The sequence below is a fragment of the Ceratotherium simum genome, chromosome 39, assembly GCF_057802395.1.
Source record: "Ceratotherium simum simum isolate JZ-2026a chromosome 39, ASM5780239v1, whole genome shotgun sequence".
Taxonomy (NCBI): Eukaryota; Metazoa; Chordata; class Mammalia; order Perissodactyla; family Rhinocerotidae; genus Ceratotherium; species Ceratotherium simum.
In genome coordinates, this window is record NC_141938.1 from 9,143,593 (window position 1) to 9,149,975 (window position 6,383).

Genomic DNA, 6,383 nt, shown 5'->3' on the forward strand with positions numbered 1-6,383 from the left:
AATGTTGCCTTAGAAGGATACGGTTTACTGCTGACTGGTCTCACTAATTGCTAAATTGGGGTACGAAAGGTCAGCACCCTTGCCCAACAGTAAGCTTAAATCTGGGGTATAATTGACATGGCCCTACCATGAGATGAGGTGGAAGCTATCCTCTAGAGATGCCCACAGTCTTGTTTCAATCCTTTCTTGCTCTATCCACCTCCTGAAAATTTCCTTCTAGTAAAATCACAAAAAATCAGTAAAACTAGAACCCCTGCATCAGCCTCTGCAACTAAGGAACTGGAACAAAGAAACTGATTTTAGAGAGTTGAAATTATTTGTCAAACATCACAGAACCAGACTAAAAGCAAATTTATGACTCAAAGCAAAGTCAAATGTTCTTAGCCATTAGGTTATCTACTCATTTAATAAGAACTTGCAGATCGACTAATCAGGCATTCTGTCTCATCCAGCATTTCTGTTACTTTGACTCATTCTGAAAACCCAAGTCTAAAGTAGATGACACAATCACAGAAGAGAATCCCTCCTTCTGATGAGTTTCCTCAAGGCTCCCTTCATGTCCCTGTTTCTCAGGCTGTAGATGAAGGGATTCATCATTTGAGGGACAATGGTGTACATCACTGAAGCCACTGCAGTCTTCCTGGAAGAGTTAGTAAGAGCAGAACTGATGTACACTCCAACAGCTGTCCCATAGAACAAGGAAACAACAGAGAGGTGAGACCCACAGGTGGAAAAAGCTTTAAGCTTTCTCTCCACTGATGGCATTCTCAAAACAGAGGAGACAATTTGAGTATAAGACAAAATGATCCCTAAGAGAGGAAGACCCCCAAATAAGCCAGTCACAATATATATCAGGATGTTATTGATGAGTGTATCAGAACAGGCGAGCTTGAGGACCTGAGCAAGTTCACAGAAGAAGTGAGGGATTTCCAGGTCCTTGCAGAAGGACAGCTGCAACATCATCAGACTGAGGAGCAGGGCAACCACAATGCTAAGAAACAGTGAGAGAACAATGAGACGGATACAGAGCTGGGGGTTCATAATAACTGTGTACCTCAAGGGGTGACAAATGGCCGCATAGCGGTCATAGGCCATTGCTACAAGGAGAAAATTCTCAAATACACCAAAAACCAGGACAAAGCCAAACCGGGTGAAGCAGCCTAGATAAGTGATGCCCTGATTCTGAGCTAGTATGTTCAGCAGCATCTTTGGGATTGTGGTTGTGCTGAAACAGATGTCAGTAATGGACAGATTGGAAAGAAAGAAGTACATGGGGGTGTGGAGGTGAGAGTCAGAGCTGATTGCCAGGACTATGAGCAGATTTCCCAGAATGGTGACTAGGTATATGGACAGGAACAGGGTGAAGATGAGGGGCTGCACTTTTGGATCATCTGTCAATCCCAGGAGAAAGAATTCTGGAGCATCTGTGTGATTTCTGGATTCCAGATTGCTGATGAATCTGATGGAAAAGATGGGGTGAAAATGAAATAAAATGAGTGGTCCCTGGATAGGCAGCAGAAGTATCAACTGGGAACTGGTAAGAAACAAATAACAGTGGCACTACTACAGACTATCTGCTGATATATTCTGGGGTGAGGATCACCAATCTGTTTTAACAAACCCTCCAGATGAATTTGAAATATCCTAAAATACGATTCCCAGTGCTTAAAATAAAGAAAAAAAATCCTCTAGGTTGTGAAGCCAAGAGAATATTCAAATAATTCTCTCAATTTCTCCCTCCATCATCATCTCTCACTCTTCCTCTTCCCTCCACTTCCTTTATTGGCCCTTATTTTTATTGATCACCACATCTGTTTCCCACCTTGTGCCAAGTGCTGAGATTGAAACAAAGAGTAAGACATGATGCTTCCTTCAGAAATATGCCTTGCTTTCAAACAAACAGAAAGACAAGAGTGAATTTATAAATCTTTCTTGTTGAGTATGGTCCTGAATTTGGCATGCCACAAATCATCTGAAGGGTTCGTGAAATTACAGACAAGTTAGACCATACAATCACTCCATTTATCCACAGAGAAACTTAAGTAAGGTGAGTGTACGTCATGATTATGAAGTACCAGGTTAGTTCATGGCAAAGAATGGGTCTGAGATCCGATCCTCTGACTGCTAACTTGACTCACTTGATTAATCTCTGTTACTGCCTCTTGACAGGACAGAATTAGCATTCCTAAACCATCACTCAGATTTCATAATTCCCTTTTAAAATTGTAATATTTCATATTGAAAAATTCCCCCAGTCTTTTCACTTGCCTACAAAGTATGTCCACCTCTATGCATGACGTATTGTGTGGCAGGTGCATGGCATCCATCCAAGTATATGCTTTCCACCTGAGCAAAGATTAGCAAATGTTGCCTATAAACTTGAACCTCATGAGACTGTCCCATGGAAACACAACTCATCTTAATTAGCAATGGATTCTAAGATAAGCTGGAAAACTATGTCAATGAGATTCTCTGTCCCATCATAGGGGAATTTCTTCCCCTAAGGTGATAGGTGGCATGTTGTTTAAAAAAAAAAAAATGCTAAATGAGAGAAATAATGAAATGCATAGACTCCTAAGAAAATGGATGAAAACAGCTACAATTGTTGGTCCTTGGAAGACAGAGCCTTACAAGATAAGACAGACTAATGTGATACTTATAAGACAATCATGTGTTCTAACAGGATTGTCTCTGTAAAGCACTGGCCCTCCCTCTCAAGGAGGAAAAAGAAGGGGCCATGACAGCTTTTATCATTAGGCGTATTACGTAGATTCTAACACTCTGCATTTAATCCAGACCAGCTTTGGCTTCGTGAATGAGGAAAATCATTCAATTGTTTTTGAAAATTTTCTTCAAATCGAGGAAAATCGTTCAACTGTTTTTGTAATTTTCAAAAGCCTGACATGCTCATTTGTGTAATGGGAGCTGTCATAAATCTTATGGGGATGTTGCAATGATGAAAAATGAATAGATAAAAAGCATCCAGCACAGCACTCAGCGTTTGGGACCCTAATGCCGACATTTCCTATTATACTTTTTTTCCTGCTCCTGGTACTCCTCACTCCTCAGAAGAAAGCAATGGATTGATGCAAGTTGAAGAAAGAAAAGAGAAAGAGAGAACATCCCTAGATGGTAACTACAAATTTCAGTTAAGCATTTGAGCTGCAACTCCAGCTGGGATCCTTTATCATGTGGAAAAGGAATGAAAGAAACATCAGTGACATCACTATTCATTTTAAATGTATTTATGATGAAATATATAGCAAATTAAAATGAATCAAATAATGAAAAGAATAAAATATATGAATCAACACAAATAATGAAGATCTATAAGACAAAAATTTTGTATGACAAAAAATCTACAGCATGAGAAAATTTTAAATATTTTGATCCTACATAGATATATTTACTTTTTTATTATGGATTATTCAAACATAACAAAAGTACAGAGTAACAGTGCAGAGCTTGGTACCCATCAGTCAAATTATCAAATTTGTACATTTCACTATTCTCATTGTAGGTGTCTTTATTGCAATAAATCATACAGATATATGTGAATTGCCCACATCATGTATTTGAACAATCTTGATTCTTTTCCTTTTCCAAGGGAACCACTACTTTGAACTTTATATACCTTATTCCCCTTCAAGTTCTACTAAAATTAGTATTATTGTTTCATAAATGATTACTTTGTTTTGCATTATGAAAACTTTATATAAACTGAACCCTACTGTGAATGTCATTTACAATTGGCATTCTTATGGAATTTATTTTTAATTCCAGTTGATGTATTTAGTCCTACTTCATTAATTTTAATTAGCAGATATTATTCTACTTTGTTTTATTTCTCTATTTCCTAACTGACAGATATAATGATTAGTGCCTTTCATCCTATATGTGTTTATGAACACACACAATATAAAGCCACACATGGAGGATACCATCACATATGAGATTGTCTCTAGGAAGGGGACAATAAGAACTGAGGGGGATATAAACATCTTGTCTTCTGTAGATGTTTCTTTATAAAAAAAGACCTGAAGTTGATATAGCAGAATATCAACACTTGTTCATTCTGGATTGAGTTGAAGAGTGGCCATATGTGTTTATTTATTATACTATCTCTGCTGTTCTTTTGTAAAATACATAAGTAATTTTATAAAGAAAAACAAGTGTACTAGGAAGGTAGCTGGCTAAGTCTCTGTGTCTCCACTTTCTCCCCAGCATTCACAGCTCAGCTACAGTGAAAATACACACTCTTCTGTATAATGGTGTATCAAGAACCAGGAACGGAAATGAAAGGAAAAGCTGATCAAAGCCCTTTCCTGGGACCACACATGAATTCAAGTAAATTTTAGAATGTTTTATAATAGTCATCATATTTGAGAAGGGGCAAATTTCTGCTCCAGAGGAAAATAGGTTCTGCCATTTTTTTAGAGAAATTAGGAGACTAGGAGATTAATAACTGTTTGAGTATTGGTACGTACATACACCAGAACTTGCCAACAAGAAGACAATTAGGCTACAGTCCCATGGAGTCTTGGTTCTGATCATTTCATGCCTGTGCTCTCCTCATTTCTTCCCACAGATGAGTTTGTAGAAAAACACCTGTCTTCATCACCAAAGAATTAACTAAGAGACTTTAAGTTACCTGACTGGCATCACAGTGGAATGAAGTTTGCCATACCACCCGGATATTGAAGACGGAAGATATGTCTACAGGAAGGGCAGAGAGACCAAGAGAGGCAATGGATTGCTGGCCAAGAAAGCTCATCTCTGGATGGGACATCAGATATGCTTCTTTCTGACCAGGCTGTTGAATGAGGTTGTCACAGGCTGACTCTTTAGAGGCTCTATATTCCTGAGGGATCAATATCCAAAGCTCCTCATTAAACAAATATTTTTAGTATCATTCTGATCCCTGAGCACTGAAAATCCTTAAAGACCAAGACTACAGAAGAAAAGAATTAATGATGGCTAATCCCTGACTTCGTTAAGACAGATGTACACCATCCAGTTCTCTCTACCTGTTCACGTTCACCTCCATTTCACATACCTTGTGCACGTGTACACACAGTCCTTTTGTAATGAAATCCAGACTTCTCTTTTTAAAGTTACAAATAAAACATCTCTGTCTAATTAATGATATCTTGGAGGCTGATTTCAATTTTAAAATGTGTTGGGTACAAATAATGTATTTATAAATATAGCTAAGATATTTTAAAGTTCAAACACTTAGAGATATTTCATCTTTAGAGTGAAACATTCAGTGGAATGTTTTCTGCACCTTATTTCTGTTCTCTTTATTTAACACAAGAATCTGAAATATCTGTGATTAATTGTGATTGTGAGCAATATACACAGACTTCATACTCTGCTTTTAAAATATCATCACCACTTTTCCCTGTTTCTGCACAGTAGATTCAATGTACATTTTTCTTCACATTGGGAGACTTTGGTTTGCATTATGATTCTTCATCTTTAATTGTGTTGTGATAAAATACAAAGTCACTAAAAGGCAGTAGTGTGCAATTTTGTCTGTTATCTAGTAGATCTCATGAGATTCCATCCGTAATTTAATAGATGTGGATGACGGTCCAAGTTAATAACACTTAAAAACACTTTTCTTTAAGGACTTCAGTATTTTCATGTGTTCATCAATTTATTTTACATTTTAACTTTTTCTATATGAACTTTCTTAATCTCTATTTTTCCAGATATATTATTTGAAAATAAACTATGATAAGATGGCAAAGTAATGTCACTCTTCACCATCTTAACTTCACTCACTTTAAACATGAAAAATAAGTAAAATATACAAAGACATAGCTGAACTCAAAGAAGGATAAAGTTTTCCATCTATTACAAAAATACCTTAAAATTAACATGGTAGGGGGGTTGGAGCCAACGGGTTCTGTGGATTTAAGTCCATAGGTGAGAAGATACCTATTTTTTCAGGTAATGAAGAACGAATGTCCTAGAAGAAGATTAAGTGTTTGAAGCTAAGGGTAGATGACAAAGCATGTCAACGTAGAGTTATGGGCATGGGTGGGCCCATGAGTGGACATAGACTATCCAAACTTTCAAAAAATTCTCCAAGGAAGAACTGAAATGATTAACTGTTGACTTTATGGCCGGATTTATGATATTCTCAATGTCACTGAGCAGCAAGAGTCAGTCAACGGAATTCAGGACTAGAGAACTGGTGATTGGTGAGTGTAATTGTGAACTTGGTCCACAAGGAAAAGGGAGCACATCGATAGAAAGAGAAAGAGGGAAAAATATTCTCATTCAAACAAAATCTGCAAATCAAAATCCTAACAGGTAATAATAAAAATAACACAGAATCAGAAAACCAAAAATTGAATAATCAGAACATTAGG

General features: G+C 37.1%; 1 pseudogene; it reads right to left on the reverse strand.

Annotated features, from left to right (window-relative positions):
- Positions 1-460: 460 nt before the first annotated feature.
- LOC106800055 (olfactory receptor 7G2-like) lies at positions 461-2,062 on the reverse strand (annotated as a pseudogene).
- Positions 2,063-6,383: the final 4,321 nt, after the last annotated feature.